We start from the raw sequence: 19681 nt of genomic DNA, 5'->3' as shown, positions 1-19681 counted from the left end.
GTTTCCTTTGCGGCGCATGAGGTCAAATGACTGCTCTCAGGTCTGATTTGAGCTGATATGCATGTGTTGCATCCAATGATCCTGTCTTTGTTGAGTTGCTCAAATGAATGGAGCTGGATTTGTTCGCAAATCAAGCTTTTTCTCTATGTCAGTTTTTATTGTTTTTTCTCAACATTCTGCAGCTGTTTGTTTATTTATTGATTCTCTCAGAATATTGACTATTTTTTCCCATACTCAATGAGATAAAAATACCTCAGTGGTCATGAGTGAAAACACACAGGCTGACGGCTAAGCAGCTGCTTCTGTAAACAATGCTAGACATTATTAATGCAGTCGTAAATAAGCGTTGTGTCTACACCAGCGAACCACACAAATCTAAACACACAATGAGAGACAATGAGAGACGGGGACTTGTGTGGGAGCCTCTACGGTAAATAGTTAGTTATTAATCATTATCTTTCAACTGTTTCCTGCAGTGAGCATCTGAACTTGAGAGAAGTGCATATGGAAAAGTTTCACTGTTTGTGTTTTCCTTTCTTATATGTGCCTCTTCAAACTTCTTCCAGCCTATTTGATATCTGTTTTTTTGTTCCGCTTTCTGGCACTGGGGGATTTCAAATGCTTCCTGGGAGAAATGGTGTGTATTAGTCGCTGTCTTCAACAGCTGTTTCCCTATTCACATTTCTCTCAGATGTGAAAGTAGACATTTGCATGAGTAGTCTGGAGCCGAGCTGAGACATAACATCACCTGCTGCACAGATGCTCAGCGAGGATAGAGAGTCTTAATCCACTCCCAGTGAAACGAGCTGCTGTGTGTCAGCAGAGCTGGGAGGCACACCATCCTCACACCAATACACAAACACAGACCCTCCACTGTGGGCGCCCGTTCCAAGGTTGTGGGCACCGGCTGCTTTACTCACGACACCCACGAACTGATGGATTAATCCTGTGCATAGACAGGTGAAGATTCAAGTTCATTTCTCTTATAGAACCTCTGATTTTTTTTGTTCTTTTGGAATATCATTTATCTTTATCTCAGCTAATTCATCTGAGCAATGCTCATTTTATTCTTGTCCTGTTATATTATTTTAATACATTACAGCATCAGTTGAAATCACATTTCTTTGGAGGAGGGATGACATGACTCACCTCACCTGTACACAATTCTTTTACCTGCAGATGGTAATTGTTTTCAAATGAGCTAATCACATTCTACAGCACACAAAGCTAATTGCCGTCACCTGAAATCAAGTCAAGTGAGTCTAATTAAATCTGTTTCAACCACTAATTAACTGAGGGCGTCTTTATTGCATATTTCACTGAGCCAGCAACAATGGCCTTATGATCTCCTATAGCGCTGTAATTATACGCTGGAAGCATCATGGAAGTCCTAATTGCACCAAAACCTTGATGGTATTAAACTGTTTGTTAGTGATGGACGATGTACAATAATGAAACTAAACTTAAAAAAGACCATGATGATGTAGCAAGAGAAGAATCAGTTATCTTCTTCTTATGATGCTGATTAAATGATACATTTGTACAAAGCAGGAACATACAAGTGCATGTGGTAAAACTTCATCCCTGCAGCATCAGGCCTCCTCACCAGTGCAGCTATTGTAAAGCACGGCCTTAGAGGTCCCACACGTTCTTCTCAGGCCCGAGGCGGTTGAGAGTCTGACTACATTTTCATTACTCATTCTTCATCATCTCAGCAACTGTTCATTGCATTAGAAACAAACATGTCTTTGGGGCATGTCCTGGGCCGACAATGAGGAATGAAACCATTATGTAATGAAGAAGGATCCGCAGCCACAGTATGCAAATACAGCAAACAACAAAACAGATTTACTCCATGATAAATCCTGTGTCAGCGATAATCGACCGCAGCGCGAGGCCGGGCTGAGGAACACCATGCACGGGGGTTTAAAGTCACCGAGGCTGAAGCGAGAGCCTTTCAAATGAACACGAAGGCCCTTCTCAAAACGTTAGATTCCAGACTAATGTGAATGTGACCAGTGAGGAGGACCTCGTCATACTGTAAAGATCAGTGCGACGTCATTGCACCTGACTGTGACTGATGCTCCCGTCTGGTCCTGTTTTCTGGCTGTGGCGTTCACAGACCGTAGTTTAATTCAAGTGCAAACGGCTTTAGTAAACACACGTAGCTGCTGTAGATGTTAAATATCAGACTTTGACTTTATACTTAAATGTGTTCACAATTAAATACAATCGTGTCTAAATAATCAAGCTACATAGAATTATGCCTTAGTTATTTTTGACATTGTGTCTTGAATCATCCAGAGGCTGCGTCAGTGACATCCTTCATTCTTCGAGTAAGTGACAGCCTGTTCCCTTTAGCTTCCATCCCACTGGAGTTTCTGCTAACTTCCATTACCTCAGGTTACATCCCAGTTAAAAGTGATTTGTTTTCGAACACTTACCAGTCGCCGTCTTATGGCTGCGTTTGAATCTTCATGGGATTTCTTCCCTCCTCTGATGTTCGGCGACATATTTCACATGCGTCTCAATCCTTCAAGCCTCGCCCCTCTCCCACCTTCCAGGGCATCGAATGCAGCGTAATGAATCAGTGGCAGATCGTCTCCGAGGAAACCCGCATCACTGTCAATGGGATGGATCTGCGAGCGGCTCCGTGCGTCTGTGCACTTGTTCTGAGTGTCAGGTGGATTTAGGAGGACGTGTTCGGCGCTGGCTGCTCGGCTATTACTGAATAAATATCGCATTACATGTTGTACACATGTTCGCGGCAATCTATAATAAAATGCAGCACAAAATCAATAGGCTTCAGGGTAAGTAGGCTTTGTTCCTCCTTCACGCTGTTCATCTCAGACGTGATGAAAGTGCGTTTGCTGAAGAAAACACGCAGTTTGCTGAGAGTTTAATTGGGACCTTTTCCCAGTGAAACGTCCTTCCTGAGAAATATGTTACAAATAAACTTCAGGCATTTCAAATAGTAATAATTGAATGAATTGAATGCACTTTTCCAATGCGGATACTTAAAACCTTGGGCTAATCCACTTCTCACGCTTACGTTTAAGTTTCATTATTTCGTCGGGGTCTGGAAGCGGGAGCAAACTCATCACCCGGACAACCAGGCTGAACTTGGAGCAACATTTGGCCGGTTACGCTGCTCTTTCATTCAGCACAACAGACTGACATTCATCATGACTGGGCTGTCATGGGTGGATCGATACAAACCAATTAGAAACACACAATCTCCCGGATCAAAGGCTACTGGGGTCTTAAGAATGGGACTATTAGACAATACGTTAATATAGAACCAGGTTGTTTCAGTGACAGCAGTATCCCGTCTTTTGACACTCCTCCACTCCCACTGCCGGAATGCTAACAGCTTTTCATTGTTATAGCCCTATGCAATCAATTTCAATCTAAGAGTAGTGGTCAATCACTCTCCAGCGGTGGACACACAGCGCCTGCAGATGAGTGTGGGGGGAGATAAAGCTCCGCCGGCCCCACGTGCCTCCGTCGTCTGCGCTCTCCTGTGCCAGGCTGAGCAGACGACAGTACAGGCGCCTGTAAACAACACAGCTGGGACAAACACAGCAAATCCTGACACTCCTCGCCTCGTCTCCGGTTTAATCCTGCGCTGGCTCTGTGTCTGCCAGAACCCGTAATGATTTGGACTATTCCAGGCGCCTGGAAGATGTTCTGAAAGCATAATGCAAGTCAAATTACCTGTGGGAAGCAACAAGACACAGCACACCTGATTGCTTATAAATACAGATAACCAGAGACGGACGAGACTGACGTTACAGTAATGCTCGGAACGGGTAAAACAGAAACACTAGGGTTGAAGTTGTGGTTAATTTAGCCACCAAGGTCCACATGAAAGGTTTCTGAACAAATACCTCCTCACTGCACTTACGCATCATGTATTTAGCACTAATGCAGCCAGTTTCAGTCTGTGGCAGGCATTTATTTATTTGTGCTGATTTCCTGTAACCTTGCCCAAGATGGGAAATAAAATCAGTGGCTTTTTCCTGAACAATAACCCAGGTGGCCAATCAACCCCCCAGAAGACCCCTAATCCTGAAACCAAATGGGAAAAAAGCACACGCATTGCATAGTTTTCATAAACTAAATTCACCCCAGCAGACCTGGAAATTGCCTGATTTCTACATAAATGCATATATACATGCTGTTTACTAATAGGAAATATTTAATACATAGTTTATGTCATAATTAAAGCATGTCTGTCACTTAGTAATAAGGCTTTTGACAGAGACTGTTTAATCTTTGCACTTTCTGTATTTTGGTTTCCGGTGAAAATATGCTCCTTGACGTGGCCTGAAAACGCATGAAAAGGCTCTGAGCGAGCCATCAGGGGCCGCGAATCTTATTCTGATTAAAGGGAATTTCCATCAAGGAAGTGACGCGAGCTGAGAGTTCAGCAGCACAAGTGTGCAGGGGTTCCGGCACCGTGGGGACCTCCAGTCTCATTCGCTGCAGTCCTAACAGGCAGATAATAATGCTGATGTGACAGCCAGTCAACTCCCAGCTTCCCTCATCAAGAACACATTCAATTTCAAACATCAAACTTCTTGCAACAAAAATGTGAATCCCTTTGAATGAATGAACGTTGGCTGTCAGGAGGAAACTATAATGAATGAAGTATGCTGTACTTGAGTGTTCTGAGAGCACACGCTCCAGCGTTTTAATTAGGGTTGGAAAATAAAGGGCATATTTTTCTGTGTTCATAGAAGATGATGTTTTATTTAAAAGTCATGAACTTCAATGAATTAGAAGATGTTCATCAGATTTCATCACGTTTCCTTTTAAGGTGAGACTTCCATCAGTCACCTTGGCCACGCCCCCTCTGATGTACATATTAGGTCAGTTTGTCTCATTGCTTCTTCATGTTTGTCAGTTTGTCTGTATATGATCAGTTTGTCCATTGTTTGACGTTTTTCTGGTGCGTGTTGGTTTCTGCACTGCTGTGATTTTAAGTAGGAGTACTTTCAGTTTATTTGCCTCCGGCTTGGCAGTGAATTCAAGTTGTTGCATTCTCTGATTGTTCTGTGAGTGTCCTGCGTTTTTGGCAGTGACTTTATGCTCTTGTTACTCATTTTGTGTCCTTCAAATTTGATTATTTTGGTTTTGGAAGTCCAGGTTTGTGCACTGGAGTTGACTGCGGTTCGTGTGTCAGGAGCCATGTTGTGCTGTGCGGCTCAATCAGTCTCAGCAGAGACTTAATTAGTTAGTTCTCCTGTTTACAGCATGTTGGTCGTTTGGCTGAAGACAATTACACAGTGCACCTTTTGCAGGAGGAAACGTGCTGAGCGTGACGTGGAACCTGTGGGTACTACGGTAACGCTGCCTCCCCCTGTCAGCACCACTGCGGCCTGTGCAACCTCTGAGACTGTGCTACGGAAGTGTTAAAGCAAACACAACCTTGATGCTGAAGTTGCAAACTGTAAACACTCAGCACGAGTCAGAGGTCAGTGGAAAGACACAGCGTCTTAATTGAAAGTAGTAACCTGTCAAATGAAAAAGCCAAAGACGTAGTTTGAGCCCCAAGTTGATTTCCATTATTTGTACAATGTAAATGCACACACTGCCAACGCTGTAATTAAAAATGAGCATGTTTTGAGAGAAAAAAAACCAACAAACCTTTCTATTTCTTTTTTGGAGCGCAAATTAAAAGATGATGAGAGAGAGGAAAAGAGGAAAAACTGAGGACGCTACAGTACAGAGAGTGGAATGGGGACGTGCAGTAAAGACGCAAATGATTCAAGGTTGAGAGAAAGAGATGAAGGTGGAAAAGATAAAACAGTCCAGGAGCCAGATGAGACATAAAAGACTGACTAACGTTTACATTAAGGCCTCATATCGACTGCTGATCAGATGAAAAACCCCGAGTTCTGATTTCCAACTCTGAGACAAACTGTTTACAATTTTCTTAGTTTAAACACATTCATTTCACATGAGTCAGTTTTGTTATTAACTTCATTTTGATTATTCACTTCATTTCCTCTCATAAGCTCCACATTCATAAATAAGTAATTAGAAGGGAATAGCAGAAGAAATACTCTGCGTGAAAAGGAAATGATTTTGTGCTGATTAAAATATACTCAGACGTCGCCAATTAATAATACATTTACCTCACAAATCATGATGTAATCTTAATGTTATCTTATTTCACTGCCAACTTTCAGTGACAGATACTTATAAAGTATAAGTGATTCTAATTTAATATTTACATCACAACCAGATTTAAGAGAACTGTCCACAGTTTTTTTAAGATGTGATTTATATTCATGAGTAAATGTCATCTGTTGTTTGTTTGTTTGTTCTTTTACTGTTGTTTTCCATCATCTAAGGGCACCATCAATAGGAGAGCAGTTCAAAAACCACGTGCCACGTGCTGTTTAAAGCAAATTAGCATCAAATTAATGGCAGGCTGTGATGGTTTATGTTTAGGCCTTAGACTTAGACTTAACTGAGGTCAGACATCATTACTCTTTGGTGAGGATTAGTCAACTAAACCCTATGAATGTCCTGCAGTGTTAAACCACACCCACAGCAGAAAGCCGCGCCTCATTGAGGACCACGGGACGGATCAATGCCGTGGCTATCAAATACTAAAAATGTAACTCAAGGGCAAGAAGATAATGGAATTAAAAAGCAAATGAAGTAAATAGTACATGGATTGACTTCCATCTGCAGCCAACAGCCTGTGTTAGCCATCGACAGATTTCTGGCACTTTACAGTGGCCTGTAATTGAAATAAATAAGCCAGCCAGTAAAGCAGCTAATTAAAGAAGTGAATCAATGGATCAGAGCAGAGATCTAATGAGCAAGCTATACGCATCTTAATGGAACTTTCTAGCAACATCATGCTTGGCCCTTTTGGAAAGTGGGGGTTGAATCCATTAGTATGAGCAGCATTAAGGTCACTCTGCGCTATGAGGAAGGAACAACCTTCCCCACTGCATCGTATCCTTAGCGTTGGGTGAAGGAGGCTCGGTCAAGCCACATCATTAGGACTGTCCACCTTATGAGATGTGAGAATATGTTAGTATGATGGGTTTAGGTCCTGATACCTTGTCAGTTTAAGCTTTCACCATCTTCACCTAAATTCACCCAGACTTTATGGTTATTGTGAGATTGTTAGATTGAGCTTATACCGTAAGATGAATCAGCAACAAGCCCTCCAGCCTCCAACCTCCACCACCGTTCAGGCTGCCGTCCCTTCTCATCCCACATGCTGTGTTGTTATACGCACAACAAAAGGGTCACACATTCTTAATATTAATGTATATAGAAGCACATGATCTACTCAGTGAGGTTTATAAGAGATTTCTTAAACAGAACCTTCGTAACCAATATTAATAGTTTAGTCATTTTGGGACAGTAGCCAAAACTACACCATCATTCTGTTCTCATTTATTCAGGCATCGTGAGGTTCTGTTCTGTGGCAACTAGAAAATGAAACAGTAGCTCCTTTAATGTAGAAATCAATTCACCAATAGCAGTTTATGCGTTTTAATATCCAGGATGATTAGGAACAAATAATCGTCTCACGTGTGTGAAGCCTCCTTTTTAAAGCAGCCAAGGCTAAAGCAGAATAAAATCTCATCTCTGTCTTCATGTACAAACTGAAGTGGCTTCTCTTCTCAGCCTTTTGCTCAGTCCATGCTCCATTACCAAGATGGCGCTGTCACAGATGTTACAGCTCATTAATTCAAAGCCTGTATTACTGGTACTGAACTGATGGAGGCTGGGGAGGAGACTCTCCATCTGCAGCAAAAGGTAGGACTCCTAGATAACTCTTACCAGAGTCTCACATGTGGCTGAATATATGTTGCTTAGCTTTTAAATGAGCATATTTTAAACCTATGGACTAATTTTTCTAATGAAAACAGTGAAGCAAAGCAACATAATCCACCCACTAATTCATCAACAAATTCCTCAAGCTTTTCTTACATATTCATATATTCATTTACTTGTCTTGTTTTATAATTAACTGTCTATATAAACATTTCACCAGTAAGTGGAATAGTGGTGTGTAAGAGTGACATATTTATTCCTGCTTTGTTATTATGCCACATTCTGGGCTTCCATGTTGTCAGACTTGATGCTTTATAATGGTTGTTTCCCTGGTGGGCAAGTCACTTGATTCCCTTCATAATTCATGGTCATGCACGGTCAAGTGTTTTGTATGAAAAGTAAATCTAAAGCAGGCTCCGTGAGCTCTTCGGATCATTCAGCGTGTTCCTCCATTTAGAACAAAAGCCAAAGTCAGGGCCGCAGTCGTGTTTGTACCACGGGAGATCCTCCAGTGTGGCATACATCAGCGGCTGCCTCGCAGCCATTCTGAAAATGTAGTGGAACAGCGAGCTGACGCTGAAAGGAAATATTAGTTTATTTCTGACAAATGGTACGTCTTTAGCAGCAGCCAGTGATGTGTGTCATCCAGAGTTAGCCCCAGCTGTCTCGTTTGACATTGCCTGCAGGAGTACGAGTGTCAAGTGTGATTTTCAGACAAGTGGGGTCAAACCATCAATTCTCCCGCCTGAAGACGGTGACAGATAATTGCTTGCAGCTTTACTTTGTAAACTTCCATAGGATGGGAGTTGAAATATTGTGCGAATTGGCGGGGAGTAATTAGGCGACGTAGTAATCTAATGGCGGCTCAGAGGGGAATCACTCTGCGATGACAAACGGCGTGATTCACTGGCCGCAGCGGGACTGTAAATGCGTTTTCTCATGTGATGGATGTGCGGAGATTACCGCGCAACGCGTTCGCATGAGCAACATATAACATTAGTGGCAGTTGTGGTTCAAAGTGTTATTAAAACATTTGTCCATTTTTGCACTTTGTCGGCTGTAAAGACGAACGGGACTGGAGCGTTTTCACATTGTGATCTGTAATTGCGGTTGACAAACGGGCGGCGGTTTCATAAGTCACTCAAGTGTTGGGTTTCTCACCCACGTCGGCCACAACAGGACGTGGATGCAGTGTTCCCACCTCCGCTGAGACAATTTATTAATTAATGAGACACCGCTGAGAGGCTTGTACCTTTCTCCTCTCGGCTTGTTTTCTCACAGAAAATCAATGTGACATTTAAGCTGTCAATAAAACTCGCTTGTCGCCAGGTTTCCTTGTTCACGGAGCTGTGCATCAAACATTTTCTGTGGTGCGCAGGAAAGCAAAGAGCAAGAAGAAAGTGGGGCGATGAAGTGACATAACCACCAAGAACCTCCAAGATGCTCAAAGATCAGGGAACGTGTCGTATAGTAACACCTCATGCTGCCTAAATAATACACTGCTAAACCATTAATGCTACAAGTCACTGTCATGGTGTTCTGTCTGGTGCGAAACCTGTCATCACCTATCAGCACTGCTTCAGACTAACAATGCACGTGGCAGAAATCTGTGACAGTGCTCGTTATGGCAGCTATCAGAAGGCTTCCCAGGCAGTGCTGGTAAACTGGAGAGCGAGGGAGGACGACAGAGAGCGCAGTACGAAGATTAGAGGTAACTCCAGTTCTCCCAGTTCTATTTACCACCGATGCCAGAATCGGTGGCGCGCTCCCTGAGATGATCCGATGTGTGATTACCCAGGAATGCACTCAGAACTTTATCTCTAAATGAAGCTTTCTTCAAGCAAATGTCACCTGAGTGAGGGGAAATGAATTCTTCTCAGAAGTGAAGAAAGTGAAAAAGAGTCTCTCGGACCGAGGCGCAGCAGTGAAATGCCATAAGTGAGATAAGGCTAAGCTGGTGTGTTTTGTCGCTATCATAAAGACATATGATTGAGCCGAAGTTACTTAGCCTCAGTGTTTCTTTGTTCTCTGTCTGTTTTCTCCTAAAATGCACTGACCTTCTCAGTGTTGTTGTTGTTGACCATGACTTCTTATAGATTATAGAAGTGCTTTTACATCACTGTGATGTGATATACTCCAGTAATGTGTTAATAAAATAATATGTATACATAAGTAGGAAAGGCAGCGGAGGCAGAATCTACCCACTCTTATAAGAAAAATAAGACTAGACGTTCAGATTAAAGCAATTTAATCTTAGTTTTACAGTCAGAGATAAGAGATAGACACAAATGAGTGAAGAGCAGAGGAGGATGTTAGGGTCACTATAAATAATATAAAAGCCCAGATGGGTTGTTGAGGGTTGTAGCACACATGCCAAGAAATACTTATTGAATAAATACAGATGTTGTAGCACTCTACACTGTACAGCTCAAACAGATAGCGGCGTGTGCAACTGGCATCCAGCCCGTCTGGATCCATAAAATGGCCCCACGCTGCTCCGTGCTGCAATTTGGACGGAGCAGCGTCGGCAGAGACAGCTGCTGAAGCACATTACACTACAGGTGTATGGTACACAGCGTTATCTGATGTCGGGGGGGGCCACAGGCCGCCGCCGCCGCTGCAGTGTGCGAGTTCAGAAGCGTCTGTCGGACCGTCCCGAGCCGCCGGTGCTTCGACATCTGCCAGTCGGGCTCGCGGGTCGACCCACCAGAAATGAGTTGAGCAGATGAGGGAGAGATCGCAGAGCTTTTCAAGCCAAGGGGAACTTTGACTCCCCGAGGACAGGGAATGAGAGACAGGTGACACGGAGGTCGGCTGAAAGTAGGACATAGATTGGAAGCTGTAAAGCGGTGTGTTTAAAGACACTGGATGTGATTTAGCAGCACAGTGTATAACCACACGGTGCCTTTAGGGCCCTGTACTTCAGACCGCAGCTTTTTAACCTCATCCCCAAGCTGACCTATATTTTACAAGGACAGTAATTTGGCGATTTATTCATCAGAACTTTTAAAGATGTGTCTTTATTACTAGCAAGACTGAGAAACTTAGAATTACTGACTCGATAATTGCGACTGCTGCTAACTAATCTAAATCTCAAGGGCTCATCTTGACATTGGAACTGATCAGGCAAGAGATTTTTTTTTTTTTGCTAATCTCAAATGAACACACTTTAAATTCTGCCCATGACTCACTTCACAAGCCTCATAGTCAGCAAATGTTGTGACACACTGTTGTTGTGATTAAGCTCCTTGTAAAAACTTCTCAATAACCCGCTCGGAAAATTAATTGTTTTTCAGGGCTAATTCAAGAAGGCATTAGCATAAATTGACAGCTGCCCTGTTCCATATGCATATGTAAAACTGGACTCCATTCTCCTGTTGGACATGATCCTGGAGATGCAGCCGTGGTTAACACACAGAGGTCAGCTGAAGGAACAGACCCCCATCACAGTGGATGCCAGCGGTGATCTGCAGCCTCAGCAGCGAGGCTGACACGGGCGTTTTTGTGTCCGTTAGCAGAATTAAACTGTCCCGTGAGACATAACATCAACACAGACAAGGTCCCTTTTGAATATTCTATGAGCCATGTAGGAACCGAGAGCAGCTAACCAGGTATCTGCGCTGTATTTCCGGCCAAACATAAAAAGAGCACGTTTTGAGATTGCACTAGTTTTAAATCTCGTTTAGCGCTGAATGAACTGATATCTGCTGAACTGGGCCCATCAGGAGCTCTACAGAGTCCTTAGAGGACGGTGGACACAGCTGGGGTTTGGTAAATACAATAAGAACAAGAGTCTGTGTTCAGGGCCTGCAGCTGGTTGAGAATCAATTAGACCTCTTCACTCCTTTGTGCACTGTGTTTTGCAGTATATTTAATTTCTAAGAGATAAAAATGACACTTTTTTGCCCGAGTGTCTGCACTTTGCAAGCCGCAGTGACGAACTGCTTTTACAGAAACTGAGATCTCTCAATCACAAGTAGTCAGACCCTCGTGGCGCTTCAGATGGTGCTCAGGTGCATCCTGCTTGCGTTCGTTACCCTTGAATGAGGAACGTGGTCGGAGTCCATCTGTGGCTAATTGAATTGATAAGACAGTCGAAAAATTTGCCACCTGTGTGCTTAAAATTTAAAAATTCTGTTGAGATAAAACCTGCAGCACAATGAAGAGTGGAAACAGTGACGGGGTCTGAAAGCCTTTAGAAGTCACTGTTTGCTGGATACATGTTGCAGAAGCCTCTGCAGAGGTAAGGGGAATATTAAATATTTATAAACCAACAACAGCGAGCCTCCGAGAAGAATAACTCATTCATCTTCTCTTTGTGTAATACCTGATAATTGCACAACCGTGATGATGGGACAAAACCTGGTACACAAATAAACATTTCATACCCTTTACTTGCACGCTTGATGCTGGTTTGCTACCAAAGGAAGGGGGAGCAGATTACATCCATGTCATATCATCTCCACTAATCCACAGGACAGTGGGGGCAATAACTGTGCATAATAAAAGGTCAGTTTTGAATAAGGCCGGGATGAAAAATACCAGCAGTAGCTTAAGGGGCTGGTAAAAGTTCTGTCTTATAGATACCACCATAGATGAGGAGAGAGAGAGAAAACATAGTGAAAGAGCAGAGGGAGCAGAAAGAATGAGGTTAAACTTCGAATACAAATTAGGGAGGAACAGGTTCATTTTACAATCAAGGGGGAAGAGAGAAAGTCCACCACGTTTAGTAAAGAGCATCCTGTGCTGAGATCATCGTGTCTTAATTAGAGTTTACCTTCAGATGACTTCAGGCCTTCATTTCCCCTGACTATAACTAACAGATATTCTCATAGCACCATCTCATCTCAAGTGTAGTACAATAACGTATCCAAATAAACAGTATTTACACCAGCATGGAATAACCCGTGTCTTATGGATTCTCGTGTTTTCTACTGGTTTTTAATAGTTTGTCTAACAGAAAGAATATTGTACTCTTAGTACAATATTACTCCCTTGTCCTTTACTATACAAAATACTTCATTACTTACACGTGAACTTTCTTTCATCTGTAAACAGAAGAGGGCTCCAGTGATATGTTCATCAGCTGCATGGTGGTGGGCTGTGAGCACAGGTCATATTGGGGGATCTTGGGCCTTGTGCCGTCCTCATGGAGCCTGTTGCACATATTGTGATCACAAAGAGGCCTGCTAAAGATTTCGTGGTCACACGGCGCTCCCCTTGTTATTCCTTTCCCGATGGAGCACATTGCTGCTGGGCTGTTGCCCTTCTTCCCTGTGCTAACTTAGAGTAGCAGCCTGTGCTGTGACGGCTCCTCCACGCACTCAGGTCTGTGCTGGGAGGCAAAACTTGTAGATGTGCCAGCTCAGATTATTGGACTACCTGTTCAACCTGGATGCCTCATGCAGCCAGAGGTGGCAAACACAATAGCACAAAATCAGCTGATAGAACCACAGGGTCATTGGTTGAACTCCGTATACCTCCTCTTCACTGGATACCTTTTATTTGCACCAAAGCAGGTAAAACTGCTTGACATTAACTCCTAAAAGGACCTATTAAGAGCCCAAGTTGACAGGAACTCAAGTGCTCCCTTGTTTTAATGATTCCAGAATTGTTAAGTATAAAAAAACAGGAGCTTTTTTTTGTAAAAATGCATCCTGTTTCATAATTAAATGTGAACCATCACCAGGCCCGTTTTCTCCATTCTTATATGGAATTCAGCATCCATCTCAGTTTGTCCACATTTACACAATAACCTACTGCCATCTAACTGACAACCCACAATCATGCAGCATTCTGTGTCTAATAAAGGCATGAGCGTTTCTACACAAAGTAAATAGAGGTTGCTGGAGCAATCTGCACAGGATGACAAGCAGAAATGCATCTTTGAGTTCATGTCCTCTCTGGATGCTTCCCATTTATCTTGTCTGTCAAGTAAAGAGAGCATGATAATGAAAGGTGAACACTTCAGTGAATGGCTGAGAGCCTTAAACTCTGTTGGATACTAGTTGTGAAAAACAGAATGCAGTTTGTTAGGGAACCTGCAAACGCATGTTTGTGACGATGGAGGAACACTAAAAACATTATGGTCTGTGCACTGACGTATTAACAGATCAACAGAGATCAAATATATACAATTCAACAAACTTGATTTGTAAATAGGTTTCTTAATCAACGTGAATGGTATCTTACATAAAACATTGTTACATTTTTTTGTTTTGGTTGACTATTCAAGTAAAATTTCATTCACAACTCAAACTGCCCACTCACTGTTACATGGGAACTATTTCATATACCAATACTTCCATCTGCTGGTAGAATGTGTAATTGTACTAAAACTGCAAAAGTCAATATGAATTTTTTCAAATTTAAGAAAAACATCCAAAAATCAGGACACCACCATTGCTGCACTAATGCAATTACAAATTACAATTCTTTTAGGTACAGAGACTTTAATAGAAACAATCATCCAATTGTTTAGAATTATAAATATTTTTTCATAGATATAATAGTTTGAAGTAAAATAATCACCAATACAGCCATGAATATTGAAAAAGCTGCTCTAAAAGCCATTTGTATGCTTTTCATGAAATCTTAAGTGCATTATTTGATCACAGCTCCATCGTAACTGGAAAAAACAGTAAAAATCAAGCATTTTTTAAATAACTGAACCTTTATTGACCATTTAACAACAGCAATTATCAAACTGCCCATAGTGAAAGCTATTGTGAAAAAAAATGTTAAATCCAAAAAAAAAAACAAAAAAACATTTGTTGTACTAAAAAGCACTAATTAGCCAATGTCATGTTTTCGTTACAGCCATATTTACCTATATTTACCTACAGATGGCAAATCAGACTAGATGAGCAGCATGATGGTCCTTATTCTAAACATGCGAGTTCTTTCACAGAGGAAAAAATCATAAACAGTGCAGAATAATTCCCTATATCCTCAACAGGCCGGGACAAGTGCAATACCACAAAGTATACAGGGCACTGCTACTTCTCCCAACCTGCACAGAAAAGGGATGACTTATGATAGATTCATTTCAGTTCTATGATCAGTTTTGCATGGATTTGCACAGCATTACAAAAAAGAAGCTGAAAGCAAATCAGCAAAACTAACCAGAGACCCATGTCCACAAGCTACATACAGTTCTCCAAGATGACACTTGTGTCTAGAAGTACTTTAAGTGCTCACACTGCAGTAGAATGTTACAAAACTACCTGCACTATAAGCACTTTAATACTACTGAAACCTGTCTTTACATTGATGGCTGTGGAAATGGATTGATCCCCATTGAGGGGGGACAAAAATCAAAAAGGATTTAGACTGATACACAGGCCGCCATCAGTTTTGCATAGATTTGCACAACTTATTTCTTCTTGCAGCGCAACTATGCAAAACTAACAGAGGACTGTTATGATTAAAACTGAATGCGCACACACACAAACAAGCAGGGCAGATGAGAGTCCCAGCACCATATGCCAGAAGGAGCACTTAGGGCAGTAGGTGCTAGTCTACTTCACTATCTGCACTAGATGCACCTTAGCATAAGCACTAGTTGAAAGCAACCCAGTTATGCCAATTACCAGTAAAGTCAGAATAATCCAGTTGGTGAAATGCTTTTAAATTCATATATTTTAAATGATTCCTTTAAATATTATCCGTTTTATGAAACCTGATGAAGACAGAAACACACAAGTGACAATCATGACAGCAGACTGGTGTCTCACATGGTCCACTTAGATGCAGTCTATCCAGGAATGAAACAGGATGTGTTTGAAAAGGCCAAACCCACAAGTTCATATTCTCAGAATAGTGTTTAAAGTGCCTACACTGCAGTAGATTTTACAGAACTACCTGCACTGTAAGCACTTTGACACTACAGTGACTTAACTGTTCAAGGGGAGCCGTCATTCACAGATTGAAGAATGTTGCCTTAACGCCACACGGTGTCTGCAAGGGTAGATGAAACGTATCATCAGACAGTGCCAGGCATTTCAAATAGTGGCACACTTTTCATTTAGGACACATTTATTTTTGTGCACACTTTAAAAAAAATGTGGAGCTGAAGATGCTGGTTACAACTTTGCAAAAGTGTGTGAAACAATAAGCATCCCCCTTCACATTTGATAAGAGATTTACTAAGATGTTGAAACTTTTCACATTTTATTTTAGTGTCCGCTTGCTCTATGGCCACAAGAAAATCTTTGTGGTGATTATGTTGGGGATTTTTAAGTTGCATTTTAGTTTAAAAATGCTAGAAGTCCGGGAATTTCTTTGGACCGTGACTTATTGTCCAACAACCCGCCTAACTGTTCATCTGCCGTTTTGAAGTCGATTGACGTCCCGATGACCTCACAGGAAGTGGCTGACTCATTCGTCAGAGTTACGGGAAAACGGCCACATGTCGAACCGTCCTAATTAATTAACAAAGCCCAATTGGAAACCACTCTGAAGCAGGAGCGGAGCGCAGGAGGACGGTGACGCTCGCGCTACAGTCACATTACCGTACCCCTCCCCCACGCGCTAACATGGCGCCCAAGAGTCCGCATTTTGTAAATGTTACTTGGTAAAACGACCAAAGTGCGACTTATTTGGCGCAGTTAACGTGTCTGTGCAATCAGGTGCGAACGAAGCGCGCCGTCAGCGGGAGCGTCAAACGCTGCTGACGACTTAGTACAGAAACCAGCACACAACGAGCTAGCGGCTCCATCAAAACAGTGCGACGCACGCATGTGTTAGCAAAACAGGCTAGCGCGTGCTCCCTGCGCGTGCGACCGAAGCCCGATAAACGTCGACGTTGCACGGATCAGCTACACCGAAAACATTTGGAGCTCTAGTCGGTTGACGGTGTTCGACTGATCAGTTGCTCTACATCCACGGAGCAATGCGTTCGCTAATGTTAGCCCAACTTAGCCGCTGTACTAAAGCTTCCACGCCATCGTGACCCTCAAGTGTTTGTTCTCGGGTGCTTGTTACCACGGATAGAGCTACTTAAACGCGCACTACTCTGCGGCAGGGTGCTGTCAATAATGGGACTTCGGGGTATTTAACGCTGCTCGTGGGTGTGCGAGCGTTGGCGGCTAACGGCAGCTCGCCGAATAGCAAAGGCGCGCGGCCTGCTGGAGCCCCCATGTGCTGCTGCTTTGTTCTGGAGCCACTTCCAAGTCTACAACACTGCACGCGAATTACGCGAAAACTTCCCGAGCCGTCCGCGTGCGGCGGACGACGGCGGCACACGACCGTGCGACCCGCTACCAGCAGCAAAGTGGGAGACGCGTGTTTGTTTTTCCACCCTTTGAACGCGCCTCACTTGCCCGAGACGCGGACTTTAGAGGCAGCAGCAACACATGCTTTTCAAATCTCCCTCATTCTCGGAGCATGGAGGAGAGGTTGCCATGCGCCTCTTCCCACGGCCGTTTTAAACGCGGAAACGGACCATTTAAACGGCTTTTTCCCGTATTGTAAATGTTACAATGTGGCGTCGGTGTAGCGAGCGGTGCGGAGCGGTTCACTTTGCTCATGTTTACCGCATCTCCCGACAAAGGTAACAACAGGTCTCTTGCCAATAACATGCGCGTAATAAGACACTAGCTTGTAAAAATCCACCATCTTCACTCACTTGTACAGACTTACCGTTTACTCACGCGGTTTCAGGAAAACGTGCAAAACTGAGAAAAAGGGGAGAAGACTTCGGGAATTGAATAGCCGCTAAGACGCCTAATCCAAAAAACACAACCATGTGCTACTATTATGAATTACGAGGAGTTTGGGAATCGTAGTAAGATTGCGAAAGTGGCGCGAGTAGACTCCAGGTTTAACCATGTGGTGAATGAAGGGCGGCTCCCAGCCAGCGTAGCTAAAGCCCATCTCCTTCATTAGCATAAATCAACTACTTCCTCTCCAAGTGCTGCCCTCACGTTTCACTATTTGGTTTGGTGCGTTAATACGAGCACAGACCTGCATACGGAGTGATTTAAAAACTCACATTAAATAAATGAGAATATCATGGTGGGAAAGAGGCGTTGTAGCAGGAAGCATACAAGAGTTAACGCAAACATACGTGAAGTTTTAAAACCCGATTTGGTATCGTTTGCCTTCGTATTTTTAACATTAAATGTCTTTGTTGTGTAGGTAAATTGTCAAGTAAGATGACTGTAGAAGAAACTGAAGAGACTGAAGAAATGTTTTAAATAAATTTCGTTGGCTTAATATCATGTTTGTTTTATTAACATTATCTTACTCATTTCTCTTTAACAAACTGTAAAGTTTCCACCGTTCAACTGTATGATTTCACAAATTATAGAGATGCACAATTTTTAAATGTGTCTAGACAGGAAAAAACAACACTGCAGATAATGTATAAATAAATGATTAACACATAAAACCACTTTAAGGTTAACTGTTGCACGTGTGTTATGAATTAAACAAAACCTCTGATAGTTTTTAATTATATTTATGGTGTTTAAACAAATATAAACAAACATTAAAACCAATTATAAACTAACAAAATAACTCCCATCTTCTATTAAAATATATTTTTCCTCATTTCACCGTAAACATTTCTATAAAATAATCAGTATACATAGTTTTTTCCCCACAAATCTAAAGGTACAGGCACAGAGCTAAGGGAAATGACTCTGTAGGGCTGTAATCAGTTACCCGAAAACATTGTGGTTATTTAATTGACTGGCTGCCACCCATACATCATAGAAGAACCTACAACAGGAAGCCAATTTTAAAGAGATAATTCTTATATCTGCTTACCTTGTGTTTAGGGTGACATCGATAGCATCATAAACTTCAAACTAAATCAAGCTATAGCCTATAGGTTTTTCATGGCCTTGTCTATGTTACGCTCAAAATATAATTTAAATAATATAATATTTTTAACAAAAAGAAAATGTGATTTTAATAAAATATATAACATATCTTGATTGACATTACAAAAAGACTTAAAAACTTTTAAATGTTAGTGTGTGTTACCAAGGCTTGTTTTTCAGGCAAACCATGCTTTTAAGCAGAAATGCAAGAAATCGTTCCTCTTATGGCCACAGGTCAGTGCAGTTCACCTCTCACCCCTTGATTCAGCCATGTGTGAAGTCACACAATAGAAGCGTAGAATTAAAAATCGCCCCACTGCTTTCACAGATGTGACGTTTAAAGAAACACTTCACTTTACATTTCTATCATTTCTTCCTATTCCTCTTCCTAATTTAAATAGATCACTTTGAACAAAATGTGATATTAAAAGAACCAGGTATAGAATTTATGTTCAAAGCACTCAACATCATAAAATATTGGGTTAAAAAATTCTCAACATACAAATTCAATATGTAATATGTTGTTAGTACAATCTAAAACGAATTTTAACTAGCATTCATTTTCTGTGTCTGTTCTTAGGTGTTAAGTATTTAAGTACAGATTTATTGAGAACCAACTTAACAAGTTGTTAACAAGCACATGTCACTATTTTACTTAATTTGAAATTTATACTAATAATTAACTTTCGTTTTGTAATTACTCACAAACGGATGTCCCTCTACAAAATAAATAAAAAAGTCAAATTATACATATAAAAAAGTGTCTATGAGAAAACAAGTGAGACAATCTCTCCAAATCAACTAATGCAATAGTTCAACACTGGGTCAAAGCGATATATTTAATCTGCCGGAAATATAAAATAAAGAGCCAAGACTAACTGGACCACTGTTTTATTCATAAAACTATCTTTTCCTATAGATCTTTATTTAAACAGTATGAGTATCCATCACCCGTTTCTTCGTCATTTGCATTTTTGAACCTCACCAGCTGCCGTAGGTCACAATCTACCGTCTTCTCTTCACTAATGTCACGATAACCT

General features: G+C 41.8%; 2 long non-coding RNA genes across 6 annotated transcripts in view; one reads left to right on the top strand and one right to left on the bottom strand.

The window, feature by feature from the left end:
* Positions 1–19681, top strand: part of LOC114847195 (uncharacterized) — a 136550-nt gene that overhangs the window by 35804 nt on the left and 81065 nt on the right. For all 5 annotated transcript variants that reach the window (XR_008693427.1, XR_008693426.1, XR_008693425.1 and 2 more), the window contains exons 2-3: positions 4823–4874; positions 5307–5479. This is a non-coding gene — a long non-coding RNA (uncharacterized LOC114847195). The remainder of the gene's footprint in view (positions 1–4822; positions 4875–5306; positions 5480–19681) is intronic.
* LOC121201888 (uncharacterized) lies at positions 14465–17745 on the bottom strand. The gene is made up of 2 exons (XR_005897069.1): positions 17455–17745; positions 14465–15771 (listed from the first exon to the last, which is right to left on the bottom strand). It is a non-coding gene; the product is annotated as an uncharacterized LOC121201888 (long non-coding RNA).

Source organism: Betta splendens, chromosome 21 (genome assembly GCF_900634795.4).
Source record: "Betta splendens chromosome 21, fBetSpl5.4, whole genome shotgun sequence".
Lineage (NCBI taxonomy): Eukaryota > Metazoa > Chordata > Actinopteri > Anabantiformes > Osphronemidae > Betta > Betta splendens.
The sequence above is the reverse complement of the archived record's forward strand: the minus strand, read 5'-3'. Positions and strand labels throughout refer to the sequence as shown.